This window comes from Misgurnus anguillicaudatus, chromosome 6, assembly GCF_027580225.2.
Source record: "Misgurnus anguillicaudatus chromosome 6, ASM2758022v2, whole genome shotgun sequence".
NCBI classification, from domain to species: domain Eukaryota; kingdom Metazoa; phylum Chordata; class Actinopteri; order Cypriniformes; family Cobitidae; genus Misgurnus; species Misgurnus anguillicaudatus.
The window spans coordinates 4,836,343-4,859,697 of NC_073342.2; the positions used below are offsets into that span (position 1 = coordinate 4,836,343).

The window sequence follows — 23,355 nt, forward strand, 5'->3', positions numbered from 1 at the left end:
GTGTGAAGACGTCACCGTGATATCCTTGGTAGTGATTGCCCGACCGAGGGGCGAAATCAATGCGATGTCAAGTACCGGAATCAAACTTTGACGCTTTTAATCTCGGGACTATAAACATCAAAACAAAAAACCACACACAACAAACTTCTCTTTTGCAACAAACTCGTAAGTCTCTCAAGAGACTGGCAAAAATTGCCAAAGCTGACTGTATTTCAAGTCATCCTGGCGGGGTATTGGGTAAAGTTTTCAACCAGCAATGATCACGCCTCGGATAAACCTCATAGGCTACGATATTGCCTCTGCGAAAGAATGATGGAAAAGGTCACGACCTCTCCTGTTCACATTCCCGGACGCTGGACGACAGGGTGGTATTCAAGCTTAAAAACTGAAAGTAGACTTCAGGTGCTGCTTTGCTGCATGCTGTGCCTTTTCAGCAGGTGAGAGATCTGCACAACAAGTTTGTTCATGATCCGCTTTCTACTTAGAAAAGCAAAAGTGCAAATACACGTTTGAATTATTTAAGGAAAACAATCCGGGGGAGAGAATTGTGGGAATCCCGAAAACAAAGAGGGTGGAGCCATAGTCCTTAACCTCTCAGAAAATGGCTCAGGTCAGGATCAACTGGATTAGCGACGATCTACAACAGTTGTAAACAAAGACCTGTTCCAGCTCTTCTATGGTTTCATGCTGTAAGTGCAGTATGTGGTCAAAACCATATACTTGAGCTGCAGAAATAAAGCAGCTCGTGAGCTGGAACGTACAACAAGAGTAGTCCAAAGCCAGGGAACAGACACTCGTAGTCGGCAGGGTTTGAACCTGCGCGGGGAGACCCCAATGGATTTCAAGTCCATCGCCTTAACCACTCGGCCACGACTACAACAGGGCAACCCTCCGAACGCTCTGGGCCTGGAGTGTGCTGAAAAAAACCCGAAGGTCAGGCAACAAGCCGATCACATAAAAGGGCCGGGGCGGCAAGACCCCAACAGACTTCCCCGGGAAGGGCTGCCGTGACCCGGATTCGAACCGGGGTTGCTGCGGCCACAACGCAGAGTACTAACCACTATACGATCACGGCGTGCCACCGGGCTGCCCAAGAAACCTGCACGCGGGTCTGCCTGAGTACAATGGCCGTGAGGGGACTGCCGTCTCTATGCAGAAGTCACAATCATTTTTGAGTTCTTGTCAACGGCAAAACCCCTGTCGAAGTAGATTCGGTCGGTCCCCGAGGCAGAAAGCTGCCGTGAAAGCCAAAGGGAGAAGTCTAAAGACGTAGTCGGCAGGATTCGAACTTGCGCGGGGAGACCCCAATGGATTTCTAGTCCATCGCCTTAACCACTCGGCCACGACTACATGCCGCCAGTGTTGATAAACTTTATTCTTTGGCCGTTCCCTCCGAAACGGAGCTCTAGACACACCAGCACAAAAGGCGATCGAGGTTACTCATCGCCCGAACAGGGACTTGAACCCTGGACCCTCAGATTAAAAGTCTGATGCTCTACCGACTGAGCTATCCGGGCTCACAAAAGAGTCCCAGGGCTTCACGCCTCAGGCAGGTACGGGATTTCATTACCATGACCTGTTAGCTACTCTTTGGTCTATGGACAGGGTAAATATTACTAGAATGCCAGAATGAGCAGGTAACTGCTTCAGCCTTCAAACAGAGTGCGTATTATCTATTTAAGTGGAGAAATCTTGCTTCTGCTTGAGACTCTCTTTACTTCAGGAAAAGCAGTCTTCATCCAAAACGTCACCAGAGAGGCAACGTTTCTAAGCTCAAGGAAATGTAGCTACGTCTACGTAACATGCCGAAGTGACTCCTGAGCTGCACGAGAAAAAGCACATTTGACAAAACGTGAGCCTGCCCGTGAAAACCCAGCTAAAATCTTTTTTGTGATTTGGTCTTTTCTACATAAAACCGTCCAACATAAATAAAGGGTGTCGTGTGAAAACGTCACCGTGATATCCTTGGTAGTGATTGCCCGACCGAGGGGCGAAATCAATGGGATGTCAAGTACCGGAATCAAACTTTGACGCTTTTAATCTCGGGACTATAAACATCAAAACAAAAAACCACACACAACAAACTTCTCTTTTGCAACAAACTCGTAAGTCTCTCAAGAGACTGGCAAAAATTGCCAAAGCTGACTGTATTTCAAGTCATCCTGGCGGGGTATTGGGTAAAGTTTTCAACCAGCAATGATCACGCCTCGGATAAACCTCATAGGCTACGATATTGCCTCTGCGAAAGAATGATGGAAAAGGTCACGACCTCTCCTGTTCACATTCCCGGACGCTGGACGACAGGGTGGTATTCAAGCTTAAAAACTGAAAGTAGACTTCAGGTGCTGCTTTGCTGCATGCTGTGCCTTTTCAGCAGGTGAGAGATCTGCACAACAAGTTTGTTCATGATCCGCTTTCTACTTAGAAAAGCAAAAGTGCAAATACACGTTTGAATTATTTAAGGAAAACAATCCGGGGGAGAGAATTGTGGGAATCCCGAAAACAAAGAGGGTGGAGCCATAGTCCTTAACCTCTCAGAAAATGGCTCAGGTCAGGATCAACTGGATTAGCGACGATCTACAACAGTTGTAAACAAAGACCTGTTCCAGCTCTTCTATGGTTTCATGCTGTAAGTGCAGTATGTGGTCAAAACCATATACTTGAGCTGCAGAAATAAAGCAGCTCGTGAGCTGGAACGTACAACAAGAGTAGTCCAAAGCCAGGGAACAGACACTCGTAGTCGGCAGGGTTTGAACCTGCGCGGGGAGACCCCAATGGATTTCAAGTCCATCGCCTTAACCACTCGGCCACGACTACAACAGGGCAACCCTCCCAAAGCTCTGGGCCTGGAGTGTGCTGAAAAAAACCCGAAGGTCAGGCAACAAGCCGATCACAAAAAAGGGCAGGGGCGGCAAGACCCCAACAGACTTCCCCGGGAAGGGCTGCCGTGACCCGGATTCGAACCGGGGTTGCTGCGGCCACAACGCAGAGTACTAACCACTATACGATCACGGCGTGCCACCGGGCTGCCCAAGAAACCTGCACGCGGGTCTGCCTGAGTACAATGGCCGTGAGGGGACTGCCGTCTCCATGCAGAAGTCACAATCATTTTTGAGTTCTTGTCAACGGCAAAACCCCTGTCGAAGTAGATTCGGTCGGTCCCCGAGGCAGAAAGCTGCCGTGAAAGCCAAAGGGAGAAGTCTAAAGACGTAGTCGGCAGGATTCGAACTTGCGCGGGGAGACCCCAATGGATTTCTAGTCCATCGCCTTAACCACTCGGCCACGACTACATGCCGCCAGTGTTGATAAACTTTATTCTTTGGCCGTTCCCTCCGAAACGGAGCTCTAGACACACCAGCACAAAAGGCGATCGAGGTTACTCATCGCCCGAACAGGGACTTGAACCCTGGACCCTCAGATTAAAAGTCTGATGCTCTACCGACTGAGCTATCCGGGCTCACAAAAGAGTCCCAGGGCTTCACGCCTCAGGCAGGTACGGGATTTCATTACCATGACCTGTTAGCTACTCTTTGGTCTATGGACAGGGTAAATATTACTAGAATGCCAGAATGAGCAGGTAACTGCTTCAGCCTTCAAACAGAGTGCGTATTATCTATTTAAGTGGAGAAATCTTGCTTCTGCTTGAGACTCTCTTTACTTCAGGAAAAGCAGTCTTCATCCAAAACGTCACCAGAGAGGCAACGTTTCTAAGCTCAAGGAAATGTAGCTACGTCTACGTAACATGCCGAAGTGACTCCTGAGCTGCACGAGAAAAAGCACATTTGACAAAACGTGAGCCTGCCCGTGAAAACCCAGCTAAAATCTTTTTTGTGATTTGGTCTTTTCTGCATAAAACCGTCCAACATAAATAAAGGGTGTCGTGTGAAAACGTCACCGTGATATCCTTGGTAGTGATTGCCCGACCGAGGGGCGAAATCAATGCGATGTCAAGTACCGGAATCAAACTTTGACGCTTTTAATCTCGGGACTATAAACATCAAAACAAAAAACCACACACAACAAACTTCTCTTTTGCAACAAACTCGTAAGTCTCTCAAGAGACTGGCAAAAATTGCCAAAGCTGACTGTATTTCAAGTCATCCTGGCGGGGTATTGGGTAAAGTTTTCAACCAGCAATGATCACGCCTCGGATAAACCTCATAGGCTACGATATTGCCTCTGCGAAAGAATGATGGAAAAGGTCACGACCTCTCCTGTTCACATTCCCGGACGCTGGACGACAGGGTGGTATTCAAGCTTAAAAACTGAAAGTAGACTTCAGGTGCTGCTTTGCTGCATGCTGTGCCTTTTCAGCAGGTGAGAGATCTGCACAACAAGTTTGTTCATGATCCGCTTTCTACTTAGAAAAGCAAAAGTGCAAATACACGTTTGAATTATTTAAGGAAAACAATCCGGGGGAGAGAATTGTGGGAATCCCGAAAACAAAGAGGGTGGAGCCATAGTCCTTAACCTCTCAGAAAATGGCTCAGGTCAGGATCAACTGGATTAGCGACGATCTACAACAGTTGTAAACAAAGACCTGTTCCAGCTCTTCTATGGTTTCATGCTGTAAGTGCAGTATGTGGTCAAAACCATATACTTGAGCTGCAGAAATAAAGCAGCTCGTGAGCTGGAACGTACAACAAGAGTAGTCCAAAGCCAGGGAACAGACACTCGTAGTCGGCAGGGTTTGAACCTGCGCGGGGAGACCCCAATGGATTTCAAGTCCATCGCCTTAACCACTCGGCCACGACTACAACAGGGCAACCCTCCGAACGCTCTGGGCCTGGAGTGTGCTGAAAAAAACCCGAAGGTCAGGCAACAAGCCGATCACATAAAAGGGCCGGGGCGGCAAGACCCCAACAGACTTCCCCGGGAAGGGCTGCCGTGAGCCGGATTCGAACCGGGGTTGCTGCGGCCACAACGCAGAGTACTAACCACTATACGATCACGGCGTGCCACCGGGCTGCCCAAGAAACCTGCACGCGGGTCTGCCTGAGTACAATGGCCGTGAGGGGACTGCCGTCTCTATGCAGAAGTCACAATCATTTTTGAGTTCTTTTCAACGGCAAAACCCCTGTCGAAGTAGATTCGGTCGGTCCCCGAGGCAGAAAGCTGCCATGAAAGCCAAAGGGAGAAGTCTAAAGACGTAGTCGGCAGGATTCGAACTTGCGCGGGGAGACCCCAATGGATTTCTAGTCCATCGCCTTAACCACTCGGCCACGACTACATGCCGCCAGTGTTGATAAACTTTATTCTTTGGCCGTTCCCTCCGAAACGGAGCTCTAGACACACCAGCACAAAAGGCGATCGAGGTTACTCATCGCCCGAACAGGGACTTGAACCCTGGACCCTCAGATTAAAAGTCTGATGCTCTACCGACTGAGCTATCCGGGCTCACAAAGGAGTCCCAGGGCTTCACGCCTCAGGCAGGTACGGGATTTCATTACCATGACCTGTTAGCTACTCTTTGGTCTATGGACAGGGTAAATATTACTAGAATGCCAGAATGAGCAGGTAACTGCTTCAGCCTTCAAACAGAGTGCGTATTATCTATTTAAGTGGAGAAATCTTGCTTCTGCTAGAGACTCTCTTTACTTCAGGAAAAGCAGTCTTCATCCAAAACGTCACCAGAGAGGCAACGTTTCTAAGCTCAAGGAAATGTAGCTACGTCTACGTAACATGCCGAAGTGACTCCTGAGCTGCACGAGAAAAAGCACATTTGACAAAACGTGAGCCTGCCCGTGAAAACCCAGCTAAAATCTTTTTTGTGATTTGGTCTTTTCTACATAAAACCGTCCAACATAAATAAAGGGTGTCGTGTGAAGACGTCACCGTGATATCCTTGGTAGTGATTGCCCGACCGAGGGGCGAAATCAATGCGATGTCAAGTACCGGAATCAAACTTTGACGCTTTTAATCTCGGGACTATAAACATCAAAACAAAAAACCACACACAACAAACTTCTCTTTTGCAACAAACTCGTAAGTCTCTCAAGAGACTGGCAAAAATTGCCAAAGCTGACTGTATTTCAAGTCATCCTGGCGGGGTATTGGGTAAAGTTTTCAACCAGCAATGATCACGCCTCGGATAAACCTCATAGGCTACGATATTGCCTCTGCGAAAGAATGATGGAAAAGGTCACGACCTCTCCTGTTCACATTCCCGGACGCTGGACGACAGGGTGGTATTCAAGCTTAAAAACTGAAAGTAGACTTCAGGTGCTGCTTTGCTGCATGCTGTGCCTTTTCAGCAGGTGAGAGATCTGCACAACAAGTTTGTTCATGATCCGCTTTCTACTTAGAAAAGCAAAAGTGCAAATACACGTTTGAATTATTTAAGGAAAACAATCCGGGGGAGAGAATTGTGGGAATCCCGAAAACAAAGAGGGTGGAGCCATAGTCCTTAACCTCTCAGAAAATGGCTCAGGTCAGGATCAACTGGATTAGCGACGATCTACAACAGTTGTAAACAAAGACCTGTTCCAGCTCTTCTATGGTTTCATGCTGTAAGTGCAGTATGTGGTCAAAACCATATACTTGAGCTGCAGAAATAAAGCAGCTCGTGAGCTGGAACGTACAACAAGAGTAGTCCAAAGCCAGGGAACAGACACTCGTAGTCGGCAGGGTTTGAACCTGCGCGGGGAGACCCCAATGGATTTCAAGTCCATCGCCTTAACCACTCGGCCACGACTACAACAGGGCAACCCTCCGAACGCTCTGGGCCTGGAGTGTGCTGAAAAAAACCCGAAGGTCAGGCAACAAGCCGATCACATAAAAGGGCCGGGGCGGCAAGACCCCAACAGACTTCCCCGGGAAGGGCTGCCGTGACCCGGATTCGAACCGGGGTTGCTGCGGCCACAACGCAGAGTACTAACCACTATACGATCACGGCGTGCCACCGGGCTGCCCAAGAAACCTGCACGCGGGTCTGCCTGAGTACAATGGCCGTGAGGGGACTGCCGTCTCTATGCAGAAGTCACAATCATTTTTGAGTTCTTGTCAACGGCAAAACCCCTGTCGAAGTAGATTCGGTCGGTCCCCGAGGCAGAAAGCTGCCGTGAAAGCCAAAGGGAGAAGTCTAAAGACGTAGTCGGCAGGATTCGAACTTGCGCGGGGAGACCCCAATGGATTTCTAGTCCATCGCCTTAACCACTCGGCCACGACTACATGCCGCCAGTGTTGATAAACTTTATTCTTTGGCCGTTCCCTCCGAAACGGAGCTCTAGACACACCAGCACAAAAGGCGATCGAGGTTACTCATCGCCCGAACAGGGACTTGAACCCTGGACCCTCAGATTAAAAGTCTGATGCTCTACCGACTGAGCTATCCGGGCTCACAAAAGAGTCCCAGGGCTTCACGCCTCAGGCAGGTACGGGATTTCATTACCATGACCTGTTAGCTACTCTTTGGTCTATGGACAGGGTAAATATTACTAGAATGCCAGAATGAGCAGGTAACTGCTTCAGCCTTCAAACAGAGTGCGTATTATCTATTTAAGTGGAGAAATCTTGCTTCTGCTTGAGACTCTCTTTACTTCAGGAAAAGCAGTCTTCATCCAAAACGTCACCAGAGAGGCAACGTTTCTAAGCTCAAGGAAATGTAGCTACGTCTACGTAACATGCCGAAGTGACTCCTGAGCTGCACGAGAAAAAGCACATTTGACAAAACGTGAGCCTGCCCGTGAAAACCCAGCTAAAATCTTTTTTGTGATTTGGTCTTTTCTACATAAAACCGTCCAACATAAATAAAGGGTGTCGTGTGAAAACGTCACCGTGATATCCTTGGTAGTGATTGCCCGACCGAGGGGCGAAATCAATGGGATGTCAAGTACCGGAATCAAACTTTGACGCTTTTAATCTCGGGACTATAAACATCAAAACAAAAAACCACACACAACAAACTTCTCTTTTGCAACAAACTCGTAAGTCTCTCAAGAGACTGGCAAAAATTGCCAAAGCTGACTGTATTTCAAGTCATCCTGGCGGGGTATTGGGTAAAGTTTTCAACCAGCAATGATCACGCCTCGGATAAACCTCATAGGCTACGATATTGCCTCTGCGAAAGAATGATGGAAAAGGTCACGACCTCTCCTGTTCACATTCCCGGACGCTGGACGACAGGGTGGTATTCAAGCTTAAAAACTGAAAGTAGACTTCAGGTGCTGCTTTGCTGCATGCTGTGCCTTTTCAGCAGGTGAGAGATCTGCACAACAAGTTTGTTCATGATCCGCTTTCTACTTAGAAAAGCAAAAGTGCAAATACACGTTTGAATTATTTAAGGAAAACAATCCGGGGGAGAGAATTGTGGGAATCCCGAAAACAAAGAGGGTGGAGCCATAGTCCTTAACCTCTCAGAAAATGGCTCAGGTCAGGATCAACTGGATTAGCGACGATCTACAACAGTTGTAAACAAAGACCTGTTCCAGCTCTTCTATGGTTTCATGCTGTAAGTGCAGTATGTGGTCAAAACCATATACTTGAGCTGCAGAAATAAAGCAGCTCGTGAGCTGGAACGTACAACAAGAGTAGTCCAAAGCCAGGGAACAGACACTCGTAGTCGGCAGGGTTTGAACCTGCGCGGGGAGACCCCAATGGATTTCAAGTCCATCGCCTTAACCACTCGGCCACGACTACAACAGGGCAACCCTCCCAAAGCTCTGGGCCTGGAGTGTGCTGAAAAAAACCCGAAGGTCAGGCAACAAGCCGATCACAAAAAAGGGCAGGGGCGGCAAGACCCCAACAGACTTCCCCGGGAAGGGCTGCCGTGACCCGGATTCGAACCGGGGTTGCTGCGGCCACAACGCAGAGTACTAACCACTATACGATCACGGCGTGCCACCGGGCTGCCCAAGAAACCTGCACGCGGGTCTGCCTGAGTACAATGGCCGTGAGGGGACTGCCGTCTCCATGCAGAAGTCACAATCATTTTTGAGTTCTTGTCAACGGCAAAACCCCTGTCGAAGTAGATTCGGTCGGTCCCCGAGGCAGAAAGCTGCCGTGAAAGCCAAAGGGAGAAGTCTAAAGACGTAGTCGGCAGGATTCGAACTTGCGCGGGGAGACCCCAATGGATTTCTAGTCCATCGCCTTAACCACTCGGCCACGACTACATGCCGCCAGTGTTGATAAACTTTATTCTTTGGCCGTTCCCTCCGAAACGGAGCTCTAGACACACCAGCACAAAAGGCGATCGAGGTTACTCATCGCCCGAACAGGGACTTGAACCCTGGACCCTCAGATTAAAAGTCTGATGCTCTACCGACTGAGCTATCCGGGCTCACAAAAGAGTCCCAGGGCTTCACGCCTCAGGCAGGTACGGGATTTCATTACCATGACCTGTTAGCTACTCTTTGGTCTATGGACAGGGTAAATATTACTAGAATGCCAGAATGAGCAGGTAACTGCTTCAGCCTTCAAACAGAGTGCGTATTATCTATTTAAGTGGAGAAATCTTGCTTCTGCTTGAGACTCTCTTTACTTCAGGAAAAGCAGTCTTCATCCAAAACGTCACCAGAGAGGCAACGTTTCTAAGCTCAAGGAAATGTAGCTACGTCTACGTAACATGCCGAAGTGACTCCTGAGCTGCACGAGAAAAAGCACATTTGACAAAACGTGAGCCTGCCCGTGAAAACCCAGCTAAAATCTTTTTTGTGATTTGGTCTTTTCTGCATAAAACCGTCCAACATAAATAAAGGGTGTCGTGTGAAAACGTCACCGTGATATCCTTGGTAGTGATTGCCCGACCGAGGGGCGAAATCAATGCGATGTCAAGTACCGGAATCAAACTTTGACGCTTTTAATCTCGGGACTATAAACATCAAAACAAAAAACCACACACAACAAACTTCTCTTTTGCAACAAACTCGTAAGTCTCTCAAGAGACTGGCAAAAATTGCCAAAGCTGACTGTATTTCAAGTCATCCTGGCGGGGTATTGGGTAAAGTTTTCAACCAGCAATGATCACGCCTCGGATAAACCTCATAGGCTACGATATTGCCTCTGCGAAAGAATGATGGAAAAGGTCACGACCTCTCCTGTTCACATTCCCGGACGCTGGACGACAGGGTGGTATTCAAGCTTAAAAACTGAAAGTAGACTTCAGGTGCTGCTTTGCTGCATGCTGTGCCTTTTCAGCAGGTGAGAGATCTGCACAACAAGTTTGTTCATGATCCGCTTTCTACTTAGAAAAGCAAAAGTGCAAATACACGTTTGAATTATTTAAGGAAAACAATCCGGGGGAGAGAATTGTGGGAATCCCGAAAACAAAGAGGGTGGAGCCATAGTCCTTAACCTCTCAGAAAATGGCTCAGGTCAGGATCAACTGGATTAGCGACGATCTACAACAGTTGTAAACAAAGACCTGTTCCAGCTCTTCTATGGTTTCATGCTGTAAGTGCAGTATGTGGTCAAAACCATATACTTGAGCTGCAGAAATAAAGCAGCTCGTGAGCTGGAACGTACAACAAGAGTAGTCCAAAGCCAGGGAACAGACACTCGTAGTCGGCAGGGTTTGAACCTGCGCGGGGAGACCCCAATGGATTTCAAGTCCATCGCCTTAACCACTCGGCCACGACTACAACAGGGCAACCCTCCGAACGCTCTGGGCCTGGAGTGTGCTGAAAAAAACCCGAAGGTCAGGCAACAAGCCGATCACATAAAAGGGCCGGGGCGGCAAGACCCCAACAGACTTCCCCGGGAAGGGCTGCCGTGAGCCGGATTCGAACCGGGGTTGCTGCGGCCACAACGCAGAGTACTAACCACTATACGATCACGGCGTGCCACCGGGCTGCCCAAGAAACCTGCACGCGGGTCTGCCTGAGTACAATGGCCGTGAGGGGACTGCCGTCTCTATGCAGAAGTCACAATCATTTTTGAGTTCTTTTCAACGGCAAAACCCCTGTCGAAGTAGATTCGGTCGGTCCCCGAGGCAGAAAGCTGCCATGAAAGCCAAAGGGAGAAGTCTAAAGACGTAGTCGGCAGGATTCGAACTTGCGCGGGGAGACCCCAATGGATTTCTAGTCCATCGCCTTAACCACTCGGCCACGACTACATGCCGCCAGTGTTGATAAACTTTATTCTTTGGCCGTTCCCTCCGAAACGGAGCTCTAGACACACCAGCACAAAAGGCGATCGAGGTTACTCATCGCCCAAACAGGGACTTGAACCCTGGACCCTCAGATTAAAAGTCTGATGCTCTACCGACTGAGCTATCCGGGCTCACAAAGGAGTCCCAGGGCTTCACGCCTCAGGCAGGTACGGGATTTCATTACCATGACCTGTTAGCTACTCTTTGGTCTATGGACAGGGTAAATATTACTAGAATGCCAGAATGAGCAGGTAACTGCTTCAGCCTTCAAACAGAGTGCGTATTATCTATTTAAGTGGAGAAATCTTGCTTCTGCTAGAGACTCTCTTTACTTCAGGAAAAGCAGTCTTCATCCAAAACGTCACCAGAGAGGCAACGTTTCTAAGCTCAAGGAAATGTAGCTACGTCTACGTAACATGCCGAAGTGACTCCTGAGCTGCACGAGAAAAAGCACATTTGACAAAACGTGAGCCTGCCCGTGAAAACCCAGCTAAAATCTTTTTTGTGATTTGGTCTTTTCTACATAAAACCGTCCAACATAAATAAAGGGTGTCGTGTGAAAACGTCACCGTGATATCCTTGGTAGTGATTGCCCGACCGAGGGGCGAAATCAATGCGATGTCAAGTACCGGAATCAAACTTTGACGCTTTTAATCTCGGGACTATAAACATCAAAACAAAAAACCACACACAACAAACTTCTCTTTTGCAACAAACTCGTAAGTCTCTCAAGAGACTGGCAAAAATTGCCAAAGCTGACTGTATTTCAAGTCATCCTGGCGGGGTATTGGGTAAAGTTTTCAACCAGCAATGATCACGCCTCGGATAAACCTCATAGGCTACGATATTGCCTCTGCGAAAGAATGATGGAAAAGGTCACGACCTCTCCTGTTCACATTCCCGGACGCTGGACGACAGGGTGGTATTCAAGCTTAAAAACTGAAAGTAGACTTCAGGTGCTGCTTTGCTGCATGCTGTGCCTTTTCAGCAGGTGAGAGATCTGCACAACAAGTTTGTTCATGATCCGCTTTCTACTTAGAAAAGCAAAAGTGCAAATACACGTTTGAATTATTTAAGGAAAACAATCCGGGGGAGAGAATTGTGGGAATCCCGAAAACAAAGAGGGTGGAGCCATAGTCCTTAACCTCTCAGAAAATGGCTCAGGTCAGGATCAACTGGATTAGCGACGATCTACAACAGTTGTAAACAAAGACCTGTTCCAGCTCTTCTATGGTTTCATGCTGTAAGTGCAGTATGTGGTCAAAACCATATACTTGAGCTGCAGAAATAAAGCAGCTCGTGAGCTGGAACGTACAACAAGAGTAGTCCAAAGCCAGGGAACAGACACTCGTAGTCGGCAGGGTTTGAACCTGCGCGGGGAGACCCCAATGGATTTCAAGTCCATCGCCTTAACCACTCGGCCACGACTACAACAGGGCAACCCTCCGAACGCTCTGGGCCTGGAGTGTGCTGAAAAAAACCCGAAGGTCAGGCAACAAGCCGATCACATAAAAGGGCCGGGGCGGCAAGACCCCAACAGACTTCCCCGGGAAGGGCTGCCGTGAGCCGGATTCGAACCGGGGTTGCTGCGGCCACAACGCAGAGTACTAACCACTATACGATCACGGCGTGCCACCGGGCTGCCCAAGAAACCTGCACGCGGGTCTGCCTGAGTACAATGGCCGTGAGGGGACTGCCGTCTCTATGCAGAAGTCACAATCATTTTTGAGTTCTTTTCAACGGCAAAACCCCTGTCGAAGTAGATTCGGTCGGTCCCCGAGGCAGAAAGCTGCCATGAAAGCCAAAGGGAGAAGTCTAAAGACGTAGTCGGCAGGATTCGAACTTGCGCGGGGAGACCCCAATGGATTTCTAGTCCATCGCCTTAACCACTCGGCCACGACTACATGCCGCCAGTGTTGATAAACTTTATTCTTTGGCCGTTCCCTCCGAAACGGAGCTCTAGACACACCAGCACAAAAGGCGATCGAGGTTACTCATCGCCCGAACAGGGACTTGAACCCTGGACCCTCAGATTAAAAGTCTGATGCTCTACCGACTGAGCTATCCGGGCTCACAAAGGAGTCCCAGGGCTTCACGCCTCAGGCAGGTACGGGATTTCATTACCATGACCTGTTAGCTACTCTTTGGTCTATGGACAGGGTAAATATTACTAGAATGCCAGAATGAGCAGGTAACTGCTTCAGCCTTCAAACAGAGTGCGTATTATCTATTTAAGTGGAGAAATCTTGCTTCTGCTAGAGACTCTCTTTACTTCAGGAAAAGCAGTCTTCATCCAAAACGTCACCAGAGAGGCAACGTTTCTAAGCTCAAGGAAATGTAGCTACGTCTACGTAACATGCCGAAGTGACTCCTGAGCTGCACGAGAAAAAGCACATTTGACAAAACGTGAGCCTGCCCGTGAAAACCCAGCTAAAATCTTTTTTGTGATTTGGTCTTTTCTACATAAAACCGTCCAACATAAATAAAGGGTGTCGTGTGAAGACGTCACCGTGATATCCTTGGTAGTGATTGCCCGACCGAGGGGCGAAATCAATGCGATGTCAAGTACCGGAATCAAACTTTGACGCTTTTAATCTCGGGACTATAAACATCAAAACAAAAAACCACACACAACAAACTTCTCTTTTGCAACAAACTCGTAAGTCTCTCAAGAGACTGGCAAAAATTGCCAAAGCTGACTGTATTTCAAGTCATCCTGGCGGGGTATTGGGTAAAGTTTTCAACCAGCAATGATCACGCCTCGGATAAACCTCATAGGCTACGATATTGCCTCTGCGAAAGAATGATGGAAAAGGTCACGACCTCTCCTGTTCACATTCCCGGACGCTGGACGACAGGGTGGTATTCAAGCTTAAAAACTGAAAGTAGACTTCAGGTGCTGCTTTGCTGCATGCTGTGCCTTTTCAGCAGGTGAGAGATCTGCACAACAAGTTTGTTCATGATCCGCTTTCTACTTAGAAAAGCAAAAGTGCAAATACACGTTTGAATTATTTAAGGAAAACAATCCGGGGGAGAGAATTGTGGGAATCCCGAAAACAAAGAGGGTGGAGCCATAGTCCTTAACCTCTCAGAAAATGGCTCAGGTCAGGATCAACTGGATTAGCGACGATCTACAACAGTTGTAAACAAAGACCTGTTCCAGCTCTTCTATGGTTTCATGCTGTAAGTGCAGTATGTGGTCAAAACCATATACTTGAGCTGCAGAAATAAAGCAGCTCGTGAGCTGGAACGTACAACAAGAGTAGTCCAAAGCCAGGGAACAGACACTCGTAGTCGGCAGGGTTTGAACCTGCGCGGGGAGACCCCAATGGATTTCAAGTCCATCGCCTTAACCACTCGGCCACGACTACAACAGGGCAACCCTCCGAACGCTCTGGGCCTGGAGTGTGCTGAAAAAAACCCGAAGGTCAGGCAACAAGCCGATCACATAAAAGGGCCGGGGCGGCAAGACCCCAACAGACTTCCCCGGGAAGGGCTGCCGTGACCCGGATTCGAACCGGGGTTGCTGCGGCCACAACGCAGAGTACTAACCACTATACGATCACGGCGTGCCACCGGGCTGCCCAAGAAACCTGCACGCGGGTCTGCCTGAGTACAATGGCCGTGAGGGGACTGCCGTCTCTATGCAGAAGTCACAATCATTTTTGAGTTCTTGTCAACGGCAAAACCCCTGTCGAAGTAGATTCGGTCGGTCCCCGAGGCAGAAAGCTGCCGTGAAAGCCAAAGGGAGAAGTCTAAAGACGTAGTCGGCAGGATTCGAACTTGCGCGGGGAGACCCCAATGGATTTCTAGTCCATCGCCTTAACCACTCGGCCACGACTACATGCCGCCAGTGTTGATAAACTTTATTCTTTGGCCGTTCCCTCCGAAACGGAGCTCTAGACACACCAGCACAAAAGGCGATCGAGGTTACTCATCGCCCGAACAGGGACTTGAACCCTGGACCCTCAGATTAAAAGTCTGATGCTCTACCGACTGAGCTATCCGGGCTCACAAAAGAGTCCCAGGGCTTCACGCCTCAGGCAGGTACGGGATTTCATTACCATGACCTGTTAGCTACTCTTTGGTCTATGGACAGGGTAAATATTACTAGAATGCCAGAATGAGCAGGTAACTGCTTCAGCCTTCAAACAGAGTGCGTATTATCTATTTAAGTGGAGAAATCTTGCTTCTGCTTGAGACTCTCTTTACTTCAGGAAAAGCAGTCTTCATCCAAAACGTCACCAGAGAGGCAACGTTTCTAAGCTCAAGGAAATGTAGCTACGTCTACGTAACATGCCGAAGTGACTCCTGAGCTGCACGAGAAAAAGCACATTTGACAAAACGTGAGCCTGCCCGTGAAAACCCAGCTAAAATCTTTTTTGTGATTTGGTCTTTTCTACATAAAACCGTCCAACATAAATAAAGGGTGTCGTGTGAAAACGTCACCGTGATATCCTTGGTAGTGATTGCCCGACCGAGGGGCGAAATCAATGGGATGTCAAGTACCGGAATCAAACTTTGACGCTTTTAATCTCGGGACTATAAACATCAAAACAAAAAACCACACACAACAAACTTCTCTTTTGCAACAAACTCGTAAGTCTCTCAAGAGACTGGCAAAAATTGCCAAAGCTGACTGTATTTCAAGTCATCCTGGCGGGGTATTGGGTAAAGTTTTCAACCAGCAATGATCACGCCTCGGATAAACCTCATAGGCTACGATATTGCCTCTGCGAAAGAATGATGGAAAAGGTCACGACCTCTCCTGTTCACATTCCCGGACGCTGGACGACAGGGTGGTATTCAAGCTTAAAAACTGAAAGTAGACTTCAGGTGCTGCTTTGCTGCATGCTGTGCCTTTTCAGCAGGTGAGAGATCTGCACAACAAGTTTGTTCATGATCCGCTTTCTACTTAGAAAAGCAAAAGTGCAAATACACGTTTGAATTATTTAAGGAAAACAATCCGGGGGAGAGAATTGTGGGAATCCCGAAAACAAAGAGGGTGGAGCCATAGTCCTTAACCTCTCAGAAAATGGCTCAGGTCAGGATCAACTGGATTAGCGACGATCTACAACAGTTGTAAACAAAGACCTGTTCCAGCTCTTCTATGGTTTCATGCTGTAAGTGCAGTATGTGGTCAAAACCATATACTTGAGCTGCAGAAATAAAGCAGCTCGTGAGCTGGAACGTACAACAAGAGTAGTCCAAAGCCAGGGAACAGACACTCGTAGTCGGCAGGGTTTGAACCTGCGCGGGGAGACCCCAATGGATTTCAAGTCCATCGCCTTAACCACTCGGCCACGACTACAACAGGGCAACCCTCCCAAAGCTCTGGGCCTGGAGTGTGCTGAAAAAAACCCGAAGGTCAGGCAACAAGCCGATCACAAAAAAGGGCAGGGGCGGCAAGACCCCAACAGACTTCCCCGGGAAGGGCTGCCGTGACCCGGATTCGAACCGGGGTTGCTGCGGCCACAACGCAGAGTACTAACCACTATACGATCACGGCGTGCCACCGGGCTGCCCAAGAAACCTGCACGCGGGTCTGCCTGAGTACAATGGCCGTGAGGGGACTGCCGTCTCCATGCAGAAGTCACAATCATTTTTGAGTTCTTGTCAACGGCAAAACCCCTGTCGAAGTAGATTCGGTCGGTCCCCGAGGCAGAAAGCTGCCGTGAAAGCCAAAGGGAGAAGTCTAAAGACGTAGTCGGCAGGATTCGAACTTGCGCGGGGAGACCCCAATGGATTTCTAGTCCATCGCCTTAACCACTCGGCCACGACTACATGCCGCCAGTGTTGATAAACTTTATTCTTTGGCCGTTCCCTCCGAAACGGAGCTCTAGACACACCAGCACAAAAGGCGATCGAGGTTACTCATCGCCCGAACAGGGACTTGAACCCTGGACCCTCAGATTAAAAGTCTGATGCTCTACCGACTGAGCTATCCGGGCTCACAAAAGAGTCCCAGGGCTTCACGCCTCAGGCAGGTACGGGATTTCATTACCATGACCTGTTAGCTACTCTTTGGTCTATGGACAGGGTAAATATTACTAGAATGCCAGAATGAGCAGGTAACTGCTTCAGCCTTCAAACAGAGTGCGTATTATCTATTTAAGTGGAGAAATCTTGCTTCTGCTTGAGACTCTCTTTACTTCAGGAAAAGCAGTCTTCATCCAAAACGTCACCAGAGAGGCAACGTTTCTAAGCTCAAGGAAATGTAGCTACGTCTACGTAACATGCCGAAGTGACTCCTGAGCTGCACGAGAAAAAGCACATTTGACAAAACGTGAGCCTGCCCGTGAAAACCCAGCTAAAATCTTTTTTGTGATTTGGTCTTTTCTGCATAAAACCGTCCAACATAAATAAAGGGTGTCGTGTGAAAACGTCACCGTGATATCCTTGGTAGTGATTGCCCGACCGAGGGGCGAAATCAATGCGATGTCAAGTACCGGAATCAAACTTTGACGCTTTTAATCTCGGGACTATAAACATCAAAACAAAAAACCACACACAACAAACTTCTCTTTTGCAACAAACTCGTAAGTCTCTCAAGAGACTGGCAAAAATTGCCAAAGCTGACTGTATTTCAAGTCATCCTGGCGGGGTATTGGGTAAAGTTTTCAACCAGCAATGATCACGCCTCGGATAAACCTCATAGGCTACGATATTGCCTCTGCGAAAGAATGATGGAAAAGGTCACGACCTCTCCTGTTCACATTCCCGGACGCTGGACGACAGGGTGGTATTCAAGCTTAAAAACTGAAAGTAGACTTCAGGTGCTGCTTTGCTGCATGCTGTGCCTTTTCAGCAGGTGAGAGATCTGCACAACAAGTTTGTTCATGATCCGCTTTCTACTTAGAAAAGCAAAAGTGCAAATACACGTTTGAATTATTTAAGGAAAACAATCCGGGGGAGAGAATTGTGGGAATCCCGAAAACAAAGAGGGTGGAGCCATAGTCCTTAACCTCTCAGAAAATGGCTCAGGTCAGGATCAACTGGATTAGCGACGATCTACAACAGTTGTAAACAAAGACCTGTTCCAGCTCTTCTATGGTTTCATGCTGTAAGTGCAGTATGTGGTCAAAACCATATACTTGAGCTGCAGAAATAAAGCAGCTCGTGAGCTGGAACGTACAACAAGAGTAGTCCAAAGCCAGGGAACAGACACTCGTAGTCGGCAGGGTTTGAACCTGCGCGGGGAGACCCCAATGGATTTCAAGTCCATCGCCTTAACCACTCGGCCACGACTACAACAGGGCAACCCTCCGAACGCTCTGGGCCTGGAGTGTGCTGAAAAAAACCCGAAGGTCAGGCAACAAGCCGATCACATAAAAGGGCCGGGGCGGCAAGACCCCAACAGACTTCCCCGGGAAGGGCTGCCGTGAGCCGGATTCGAACCGGGGTTGCTGCGGCCACAACGCAGAGTACTAACCACTATACGATCACGGCGTGCCACCGGGCTGCCCAAGAAACCTGCACGCGGGTCTGCCTGAGTACAATGGCCGTGAGGGGACTGCCGTCTCTATGCAGAAGTCACAATCATTTTTGAGTTCTTTTCAACGGCAAAACCCCTGTCGAAGTAGATTCGGTCGGTCCCCGAGGCAGAAAGCTGCCGTGAAAGCCAAAGGGAGAAGTCTAAAGACGTAGTCGGCAGGATTCGAACTTGCGCGGGGAGACCCCAATGGATTTCTAGTCCATCGCCTTAACCACTCGGCCACGACTACATGCCGCCAGTGTTGATAAACTTTATTCTTTGGCCGTTCCCTCCGAAACGGAGCTCTAGACACACCAGCACAAAAGGCGATCGAGGTTACTCATCGCCCAAACAGGGACTTGAACCCTGGACCCTCAGATTAAAAGTCTGATGCTCTACCGACTGAGCTATCCGGGCTCACAAAGGAGTCCCAGGGCTTCACGCCTCAGGCAGGTACGGGATTTCATTACCATGACCTGTTAGCTACTCTTTGGTCTATGGACAGGGTAAATATTACTAGAATGCCAGAATGAGCAGGTAACTGCTTCAGCCTTCAAACAGAGTGCGTATTATCTATTTAAGTGGAGAAATCTTGCTTCTGCTAGAGACTCTCTTTACTTCAGGAAAAGCAGTCTTCATCCAAAACGTCACCAGAGAGGCAACGTTTCTAAGCTCAAGGAAATGTAGCTACGTCTACGTAACATGCCGAAGTGACTCCTGAGCTGCACGAGAAAAAGCACATTTGACAAAACGTGAGCCTGCCCGTGAAAACCCAGCTAAAATCTTTTTTGTGATTTGGTCTTTTCTACATAAAACCGTCCAACATAAATAAAGGGTGTCGTGTGAAAACGTCACCGTGATATCCTTGGTAGTGATTGCCCGACCGAGGGGCGAAATCAATGCGATGTCAAGTACCGGAATCAAACTTTGACGCTTTTAATCTCGGGACTATAAACATCAAAACAAAAAACCACACACAACAAACTTCTCTTTTGCAACAAACTCGTAAGTCTCTCAAGAGACTGGCAAAAATTGCCAAAGCTGACTGTATTTCAAGTCATCCTGGCGGGGTATTGGGTAAAGTTTTCAACCAGCAATGATCACGCCTCGGATAAACCTCATAGGCTACGATATTGCCTCTGCGAAAGAATGATGGAAAAGGTCACGACCTCTCCTGTTCACATTCCCGGACGCTGGACGACAGGGTGGTATTCAAGCTTAAAAACTGAAAGTAGACTTCAGGTGCTGCTTTGCTGCATGCTGTGCCTTTTCAGCAGGTGAGAGATCTGCACAACAAGTTTGTTCATGATCCGCTTTCTACTTAGAAAAGCAAAAGTGCAAATACACGTTTGAATTATTTAAGGAAAACAATCCGGGGGAGAGAATTGTGGGAATCCCGAAAACAAAGAGGGTGGAGCCATAGTCCTTAACCTCTCAGAAAATGGCTCAGGTCAGGATCAACTGGATTAGCGACGATCTACAACAGTTGTAAACAAAGACCTGTTCCAGCTCTTCTATGGTTTCATGCTGTAAGTGCAGTATGTGGTCAAAACCATATACTTGAGCTGCAGAAATAAAGCAGCTCGTGAGCTGGAACGTACAACAAGAGTAGTCCAAAGCCAGGGAACAGACACTCGTAGTCGGCAGGGTTTGAACCTGCGCGGGGAGACCCCAATGGATTTCAAGTCCATCGCCTTAACCACTCGGCCACGACTACAACAGGGCAACCCTCCGAACGCTCTGGGCCTGGAGTGTGCTGAAAAAAACCCGAAGGTCAGGCAACAAGCCGATCACATAAAAGGGCCGGGGCGGCAAGACCCCAACAGACTTCCCCGGGAAGGGCTGCCGTGAGCCGGATTCGAACCGGGGTTGCTGCGGCCACAACGCAGAGTACTAACCACTATACGATCACGGCGTGCCACCGGGCTGCCCAAGAAACCTGCACGCGGGTCTGCCTGAGTACAATGGCCGTGAGGGGACTGCCGTCTCTATGCAGAAGTCACAATCATTTTTGAGTTCTTTTCAACGGCAAAACCCCTGTCGAAGTAGATTCGGTCGGTCCCCGAGGCAGAAAGCTGCCATGAAAGCCAAAGGGAGAAGTCTAAAGACGTAGTCGGCAGGATTCGAACTTGCGCGGGGAGACCCCAATGGATTTCTAGTCCATCGCCTTAACCACTCGGCCACGACTACATGCCGCCAGTGTTGATAAACTTTATTCTTTGGCCGTTCCCTCCGAAACGGAGCTCTAGACACACCAGCACAAAAGGCGATCGAGGTTACTCATCGCCCGAACAGGGACTTGAACCCTGGACCCTCAGATTAAAAGTCTGATGCTCTACCGACTGAGCTATCCGGGCTCACAAAGGAGTCCCAGGGCTTCACGCCTCAGGCAGGTACGGGATTTCATTACCATGACCTGTTAGCTACTCTTTGGTCTATGGACAGGGTAAATATTACTAGAATGCCAGAATGAGCAGGTAACTGCTTCAGCCTTCAAACAGAGTGCGTATTATCTATTTAAGTGGAGAAATCTTGCTTCTGCTAGAGACTCTCTTTACTTCAGGAAAAGCAGTCTTCATCCAAAACGTCACCAGAGAGGCAACGTTTCTAAGCTCAAGGAAATGTAGCTACGTCTACGTAACATGCCGAAGTGACTCCTGAGCTGCACGAGAAAAAGCACATTTGACAAAACGTGAGCCTGCCCGTGAAAACCCAGCTAAAATCTTTTTTGTGATTTGGTCTTTTCTACATAAAACCGTCCAACATAAATAAAGGGTGTCGTGTGAAGACGTCACCGTGATATCCTTGGTAGTGATTGCCCGACCGAGGGGCGAAATCAATGCGATGTCAAGTACCGGAATCAAACTTTGACGCTTTTAATCTCGGGACTATAAACATCAAAACAAAAAACCACACACAACAAACTTCTCTTTTGCAACAAACTCGTAAGTCTCTCAAGAGACTGGCAAAAATTGCCAAAGCTGACTGTATTTCAAGTCATCCTGGCGGGGTATTGGGTAAAGTTTTCAACCAGCAATGATCACGCCTCGGATAAACCTCATAGGCTACGATATTGCCTCTGCGAAAGAATGATGGAAAAGGTCACGACCTCTCCTGTTCACATTCCCGGACGCTGGACGACAGGGTGGTATTCAAGCTTAAAAACTGAAAGTAGACTTCAGGTGCTGCTTTGCTGCATGCTGTGCCTTTTCAGCAGGTGAGAGATCTGCACAACAAGTTTGTTCATGATCCGCTTTCTACTTAGAAAAGCAAAAGTGCAAATACACGTTTGAATTATTTAAGGAAAACAATCCGGGGGAGAGAATTGTGGGAATCCCGAAAACAAAGAGGGTGGAGCCATAGTCCTTAACCTCTCAGAAAATGGCTCAGGTCAGGATCAACTGGATTAGCGACGATCTACAACAGTTGTAAACAAAGACCTGTTCCAGCTCTTCTATGGTTTCATGCTGTAAGTGCAGTATGTGGTCAAAACCATATACTTGAGCTGCAGAAATAAAGCAGCTCGTGAGCTGGAACGTACAACAAGAGTAGTCCAAAGCCAGGGAACAGACACTCGTAGTCGGCAGGGTTTGAACCTGCGCGGGGAGACCCCAATGGATTTCAAGTCCATCGCCTTAACCACTCGGCCACGACTACAACAGGGCAACCCTCCGAACGCTCTGGGCCTGGAGTGTGCTGAAAAAAACCCGAAGGTCAGGCAACAAGCCGATCACATAAAAGGGCCGGGGCGGCAAGACCCCAACAGACTTCCCCGGGAAGGGCTGCCGTGACCCGGATTCGAACCGGGGTTGCTGCGGCCACAACGCAGAGTACTAACCACTATACGATCACGGCGTGCCACCGGGCTGCCCAAGAAACCTGCACGCGGGTCTGCCTGAGTACAATGGCCGTGAGGGGACTGCCGTCTCTATGCAGAAGTCACAATCATTTTTGAGTTCTTGTCAACGGCAAAACCCCTGTCGAAGTAGATTCGGTCGGTCCCCGAGGCAGAAAGCTGCCGTGAAAGCCAAAGGGAGAAGTCTAAAGACGTAGTCGGCAGGATTCGAACTTGCGCGGGGAGACCCCAATGGATTTCTAGTCCATCGCCTTAACCACTCGGCCACGACTACATGCCGCCAGTGTTGATAAACTTTATTCTTTGGCCGTTCCCTCCGAAACGGAGCTCTAGACACACCAGCACAAAAGGCGATCGAGGTTACTCATCGCCCGAACAGGGACTTGAACCCTGGACCCTCAGATTAAAAGTCTGATGCTCTACCGACTGAGCTATCCGGGCTCACAAAAGAGTCCCAGGGCTTCACGCCTCAGGCAGGTACGGGATTTCATTACCATGACCTGTTAGCTACTCTTTGGTCTATGGACAGGGTAAATATTACTAGAATGCCAGAATGAGCAGGTAACTGCTTCAGCCTTCAAACAGAGTGCGTATTATCTATTTAAGTGGAGAAATCTTGCTTCTGCTTGAGACTCTCTTTACTTCAGGAAAAGCAGTCTTCATCCAAAACGTCACCAGAGAGGCAACGTTTCTAAGCTCAAGGAAATGTAGCTACGTCTACGTAACATGCCGAAGTGACTCCTGAGCTGCACGAGAAAAAGCACATTTGACAAAACGTGAGCCTGCCCGTGAAAACCCAGCTAAAATCTTTTTTGTGATTTGGTCTTTTCTACATAAAACCGTCCAACATAAATAAAGGGTGTCGTGTGAAAACGTCACCGTGATATCCTTGGTAGTGATTGCCCGACCGAGGGGCGAAATCAATGGGATGTCAAGTAC

General features: G+C 48.6%; 55 non-coding genes across 55 annotated transcripts; all 55 read right to left on the reverse strand.

The window, feature by feature from the left end:
- Positions 1-170: 170 nt before the first annotated feature.
- LOC141364556 (U4 spliceosomal RNA) lies at positions 171-311 on the reverse strand. Its single transcript, XR_012370267.1, has one exon. It is a non-coding gene; the product is annotated as a U4 spliceosomal RNA (small nuclear RNA).
- Positions 312-795: 484 nt separating this feature from the next.
- trnas-uga (transfer RNA serine (anticodon UGA)) lies at positions 796-877 on the reverse strand. The gene has a single exon. It is a non-coding gene; the product is annotated as a tRNA-Ser (tRNA).
- A 126-nt stretch (positions 878-1,003) lies between these two features.
- Positions 1,004-1,075, reverse strand: trnah-gug (transfer RNA histidin (anticodon GUG)). The gene has a single exon. It is a non-coding gene; the product is annotated as a tRNA-His (tRNA).
- A 193-nt stretch (positions 1,076-1,268) lies between these two features.
- trnas-aga (transfer RNA serine (anticodon AGA)) lies at positions 1,269-1,350 on the reverse strand. Its single transcript has one exon. It is a non-coding gene; the product is annotated as a tRNA-Ser (tRNA).
- A 94-nt stretch (positions 1,351-1,444) lies between these two features.
- trnak-uuu (transfer RNA lysine (anticodon UUU)) lies at positions 1,445-1,517 on the reverse strand. Its single transcript has one exon. It is a non-coding gene; the product is annotated as a tRNA-Lys (tRNA).
- A 593-nt stretch (positions 1,518-2,110) lies between these two features.
- LOC141364557 (U4 spliceosomal RNA) lies at positions 2,111-2,251 on the reverse strand. The gene has a single exon (XR_012370268.1). It is a non-coding gene; the product is annotated as a U4 spliceosomal RNA (small nuclear RNA).
- A 484-nt stretch (positions 2,252-2,735) lies between these two features.
- On the reverse strand, positions 2,736-2,817 carry trnas-uga (transfer RNA serine (anticodon UGA)). The gene has a single exon. It is a non-coding gene; the product is annotated as a tRNA-Ser (tRNA).
- A 126-nt stretch (positions 2,818-2,943) lies between these two features.
- On the reverse strand, positions 2,944-3,015 carry trnah-gug (transfer RNA histidin (anticodon GUG)). The gene has a single exon. It is a non-coding gene; the product is annotated as a tRNA-His (tRNA).
- A 193-nt stretch (positions 3,016-3,208) lies between these two features.
- trnas-aga (transfer RNA serine (anticodon AGA)) lies at positions 3,209-3,290 on the reverse strand. The gene has a single exon. It is a non-coding gene; the product is annotated as a tRNA-Ser (tRNA).
- Positions 3,291-3,384: 94 nt separating this feature from the next.
- trnak-uuu (transfer RNA lysine (anticodon UUU)) lies at positions 3,385-3,457 on the reverse strand. Its single transcript has one exon. It is a non-coding gene; the product is annotated as a tRNA-Lys (tRNA).
- Positions 3,458-4,050: 593 nt separating this feature from the next.
- On the reverse strand, positions 4,051-4,191 carry LOC141364558 (U4 spliceosomal RNA). The gene has a single exon (XR_012370269.1). It is a non-coding gene; the product is annotated as a U4 spliceosomal RNA (small nuclear RNA).
- A 484-nt stretch (positions 4,192-4,675) lies between these two features.
- trnas-uga (transfer RNA serine (anticodon UGA)) lies at positions 4,676-4,757 on the reverse strand. The gene has a single exon. It is a non-coding gene; the product is annotated as a tRNA-Ser (tRNA).
- Positions 4,758-5,148: 391 nt separating this feature from the next.
- trnas-aga (transfer RNA serine (anticodon AGA)) lies at positions 5,149-5,230 on the reverse strand. The gene has a single exon. It is a non-coding gene; the product is annotated as a tRNA-Ser (tRNA).
- Positions 5,231-5,324: 94 nt separating this feature from the next.
- Positions 5,325-5,397, reverse strand: trnak-uuu (transfer RNA lysine (anticodon UUU)). Its single transcript has one exon. It is a non-coding gene; the product is annotated as a tRNA-Lys (tRNA).
- A 593-nt stretch (positions 5,398-5,990) lies between these two features.
- LOC141364559 (U4 spliceosomal RNA) lies at positions 5,991-6,131 on the reverse strand. Its single transcript, XR_012370270.1, has one exon. It is a non-coding gene; the product is annotated as a U4 spliceosomal RNA (small nuclear RNA).
- Positions 6,132-6,615: 484 nt separating this feature from the next.
- trnas-uga (transfer RNA serine (anticodon UGA)) lies at positions 6,616-6,697 on the reverse strand. Its single transcript has one exon. It is a non-coding gene; the product is annotated as a tRNA-Ser (tRNA).
- A 126-nt stretch (positions 6,698-6,823) lies between these two features.
- trnah-gug (transfer RNA histidin (anticodon GUG)) lies at positions 6,824-6,895 on the reverse strand. Its single transcript has one exon. It is a non-coding gene; the product is annotated as a tRNA-His (tRNA).
- A 193-nt stretch (positions 6,896-7,088) lies between these two features.
- trnas-aga (transfer RNA serine (anticodon AGA)) lies at positions 7,089-7,170 on the reverse strand. Its single transcript has one exon. It is a non-coding gene; the product is annotated as a tRNA-Ser (tRNA).
- A 94-nt stretch (positions 7,171-7,264) lies between these two features.
- On the reverse strand, positions 7,265-7,337 carry trnak-uuu (transfer RNA lysine (anticodon UUU)). The gene has a single exon. It is a non-coding gene; the product is annotated as a tRNA-Lys (tRNA).
- A 593-nt stretch (positions 7,338-7,930) lies between these two features.
- LOC141364560 (U4 spliceosomal RNA) lies at positions 7,931-8,071 on the reverse strand. Its single transcript, XR_012370271.1, has one exon. It is a non-coding gene; the product is annotated as a U4 spliceosomal RNA (small nuclear RNA).
- Positions 8,072-8,555: 484 nt separating this feature from the next.
- On the reverse strand, positions 8,556-8,637 carry trnas-uga (transfer RNA serine (anticodon UGA)). Its single transcript has one exon. It is a non-coding gene; the product is annotated as a tRNA-Ser (tRNA).
- A 126-nt stretch (positions 8,638-8,763) lies between these two features.
- Positions 8,764-8,835, reverse strand: trnah-gug (transfer RNA histidin (anticodon GUG)). The gene has a single exon. It is a non-coding gene; the product is annotated as a tRNA-His (tRNA).
- Positions 8,836-9,028: 193 nt separating this feature from the next.
- On the reverse strand, positions 9,029-9,110 carry trnas-aga (transfer RNA serine (anticodon AGA)). The gene has a single exon. It is a non-coding gene; the product is annotated as a tRNA-Ser (tRNA).
- A 94-nt stretch (positions 9,111-9,204) lies between these two features.
- Positions 9,205-9,277, reverse strand: trnak-uuu (transfer RNA lysine (anticodon UUU)). Its single transcript has one exon. It is a non-coding gene; the product is annotated as a tRNA-Lys (tRNA).
- Positions 9,278-9,870: 593 nt separating this feature from the next.
- On the reverse strand, positions 9,871-10,011 carry LOC129434664 (U4 spliceosomal RNA). Its single transcript, XR_008640935.1, has one exon. It is a non-coding gene; the product is annotated as a U4 spliceosomal RNA (small nuclear RNA).
- A 484-nt stretch (positions 10,012-10,495) lies between these two features.
- trnas-uga (transfer RNA serine (anticodon UGA)) lies at positions 10,496-10,577 on the reverse strand. The gene has a single exon. It is a non-coding gene; the product is annotated as a tRNA-Ser (tRNA).
- A 391-nt stretch (positions 10,578-10,968) lies between these two features.
- Positions 10,969-11,050, reverse strand: trnas-aga (transfer RNA serine (anticodon AGA)). The gene has a single exon. It is a non-coding gene; the product is annotated as a tRNA-Ser (tRNA).
- Positions 11,051-11,144: 94 nt separating this feature from the next.
- On the reverse strand, positions 11,145-11,217 carry trnak-uuu (transfer RNA lysine (anticodon UUU)). Its single transcript has one exon. It is a non-coding gene; the product is annotated as a tRNA-Lys (tRNA).
- Positions 11,218-11,810: 593 nt separating this feature from the next.
- LOC129434655 (U4 spliceosomal RNA) lies at positions 11,811-11,951 on the reverse strand. The gene has a single exon (XR_008640927.1). It is a non-coding gene; the product is annotated as a U4 spliceosomal RNA (small nuclear RNA).
- Positions 11,952-12,435: 484 nt separating this feature from the next.
- Positions 12,436-12,517, reverse strand: trnas-uga (transfer RNA serine (anticodon UGA)). The gene has a single exon. It is a non-coding gene; the product is annotated as a tRNA-Ser (tRNA).
- A 391-nt stretch (positions 12,518-12,908) lies between these two features.
- trnas-aga (transfer RNA serine (anticodon AGA)) lies at positions 12,909-12,990 on the reverse strand. Its single transcript has one exon. It is a non-coding gene; the product is annotated as a tRNA-Ser (tRNA).
- A 94-nt stretch (positions 12,991-13,084) lies between these two features.
- On the reverse strand, positions 13,085-13,157 carry trnak-uuu (transfer RNA lysine (anticodon UUU)). The gene has a single exon. It is a non-coding gene; the product is annotated as a tRNA-Lys (tRNA).
- A 593-nt stretch (positions 13,158-13,750) lies between these two features.
- On the reverse strand, positions 13,751-13,891 carry LOC141364561 (U4 spliceosomal RNA). The gene has a single exon (XR_012370272.1). It is a non-coding gene; the product is annotated as a U4 spliceosomal RNA (small nuclear RNA).
- A 484-nt stretch (positions 13,892-14,375) lies between these two features.
- trnas-uga (transfer RNA serine (anticodon UGA)) lies at positions 14,376-14,457 on the reverse strand. Its single transcript has one exon. It is a non-coding gene; the product is annotated as a tRNA-Ser (tRNA).
- Positions 14,458-14,583: 126 nt separating this feature from the next.
- On the reverse strand, positions 14,584-14,655 carry trnah-gug (transfer RNA histidin (anticodon GUG)). Its single transcript has one exon. It is a non-coding gene; the product is annotated as a tRNA-His (tRNA).
- Positions 14,656-14,848: 193 nt separating this feature from the next.
- Positions 14,849-14,930, reverse strand: trnas-aga (transfer RNA serine (anticodon AGA)). The gene has a single exon. It is a non-coding gene; the product is annotated as a tRNA-Ser (tRNA).
- A 94-nt stretch (positions 14,931-15,024) lies between these two features.
- Positions 15,025-15,097, reverse strand: trnak-uuu (transfer RNA lysine (anticodon UUU)). Its single transcript has one exon. It is a non-coding gene; the product is annotated as a tRNA-Lys (tRNA).
- Positions 15,098-15,690: 593 nt separating this feature from the next.
- LOC141364563 (U4 spliceosomal RNA) lies at positions 15,691-15,831 on the reverse strand. Its single transcript, XR_012370274.1, has one exon. It is a non-coding gene; the product is annotated as a U4 spliceosomal RNA (small nuclear RNA).
- Positions 15,832-16,315: 484 nt separating this feature from the next.
- Positions 16,316-16,397, reverse strand: trnas-uga (transfer RNA serine (anticodon UGA)). The gene has a single exon. It is a non-coding gene; the product is annotated as a tRNA-Ser (tRNA).
- Positions 16,398-16,523: 126 nt separating this feature from the next.
- trnah-gug (transfer RNA histidin (anticodon GUG)) lies at positions 16,524-16,595 on the reverse strand. Its single transcript has one exon. It is a non-coding gene; the product is annotated as a tRNA-His (tRNA).
- A 193-nt stretch (positions 16,596-16,788) lies between these two features.
- On the reverse strand, positions 16,789-16,870 carry trnas-aga (transfer RNA serine (anticodon AGA)). Its single transcript has one exon. It is a non-coding gene; the product is annotated as a tRNA-Ser (tRNA).
- Positions 16,871-16,964: 94 nt separating this feature from the next.
- Positions 16,965-17,037, reverse strand: trnak-uuu (transfer RNA lysine (anticodon UUU)). Its single transcript has one exon. It is a non-coding gene; the product is annotated as a tRNA-Lys (tRNA).
- Positions 17,038-17,630: 593 nt separating this feature from the next.
- Positions 17,631-17,771, reverse strand: LOC141364564 (U4 spliceosomal RNA). The gene has a single exon (XR_012370275.1). It is a non-coding gene; the product is annotated as a U4 spliceosomal RNA (small nuclear RNA).
- Positions 17,772-18,255: 484 nt separating this feature from the next.
- Positions 18,256-18,337, reverse strand: trnas-uga (transfer RNA serine (anticodon UGA)). Its single transcript has one exon. It is a non-coding gene; the product is annotated as a tRNA-Ser (tRNA).
- A 391-nt stretch (positions 18,338-18,728) lies between these two features.
- On the reverse strand, positions 18,729-18,810 carry trnas-aga (transfer RNA serine (anticodon AGA)). The gene has a single exon. It is a non-coding gene; the product is annotated as a tRNA-Ser (tRNA).
- Positions 18,811-18,904: 94 nt separating this feature from the next.
- Positions 18,905-18,977, reverse strand: trnak-uuu (transfer RNA lysine (anticodon UUU)). Its single transcript has one exon. It is a non-coding gene; the product is annotated as a tRNA-Lys (tRNA).
- A 593-nt stretch (positions 18,978-19,570) lies between these two features.
- LOC141364565 (U4 spliceosomal RNA) lies at positions 19,571-19,711 on the reverse strand. Its single transcript, XR_012370276.1, has one exon. It is a non-coding gene; the product is annotated as a U4 spliceosomal RNA (small nuclear RNA).
- Positions 19,712-20,195: 484 nt separating this feature from the next.
- trnas-uga (transfer RNA serine (anticodon UGA)) lies at positions 20,196-20,277 on the reverse strand. Its single transcript has one exon. It is a non-coding gene; the product is annotated as a tRNA-Ser (tRNA).
- Positions 20,278-20,668: 391 nt separating this feature from the next.
- Positions 20,669-20,750, reverse strand: trnas-aga (transfer RNA serine (anticodon AGA)). Its single transcript has one exon. It is a non-coding gene; the product is annotated as a tRNA-Ser (tRNA).
- Positions 20,751-20,844: 94 nt separating this feature from the next.
- trnak-uuu (transfer RNA lysine (anticodon UUU)) lies at positions 20,845-20,917 on the reverse strand. The gene has a single exon. It is a non-coding gene; the product is annotated as a tRNA-Lys (tRNA).
- Positions 20,918-21,510: 593 nt separating this feature from the next.
- On the reverse strand, positions 21,511-21,651 carry LOC141364566 (U4 spliceosomal RNA). The gene has a single exon (XR_012370277.1). It is a non-coding gene; the product is annotated as a U4 spliceosomal RNA (small nuclear RNA).
- A 484-nt stretch (positions 21,652-22,135) lies between these two features.
- On the reverse strand, positions 22,136-22,217 carry trnas-uga (transfer RNA serine (anticodon UGA)). The gene has a single exon. It is a non-coding gene; the product is annotated as a tRNA-Ser (tRNA).
- A 126-nt stretch (positions 22,218-22,343) lies between these two features.
- Positions 22,344-22,415, reverse strand: trnah-gug (transfer RNA histidin (anticodon GUG)). Its single transcript has one exon. It is a non-coding gene; the product is annotated as a tRNA-His (tRNA).
- Positions 22,416-22,608: 193 nt separating this feature from the next.
- Positions 22,609-22,690, reverse strand: trnas-aga (transfer RNA serine (anticodon AGA)). The gene has a single exon. It is a non-coding gene; the product is annotated as a tRNA-Ser (tRNA).
- Positions 22,691-22,784: 94 nt separating this feature from the next.
- On the reverse strand, positions 22,785-22,857 carry trnak-uuu (transfer RNA lysine (anticodon UUU)). The gene has a single exon. It is a non-coding gene; the product is annotated as a tRNA-Lys (tRNA).
- Positions 22,858-23,355: the final 498 nt, after the last annotated feature.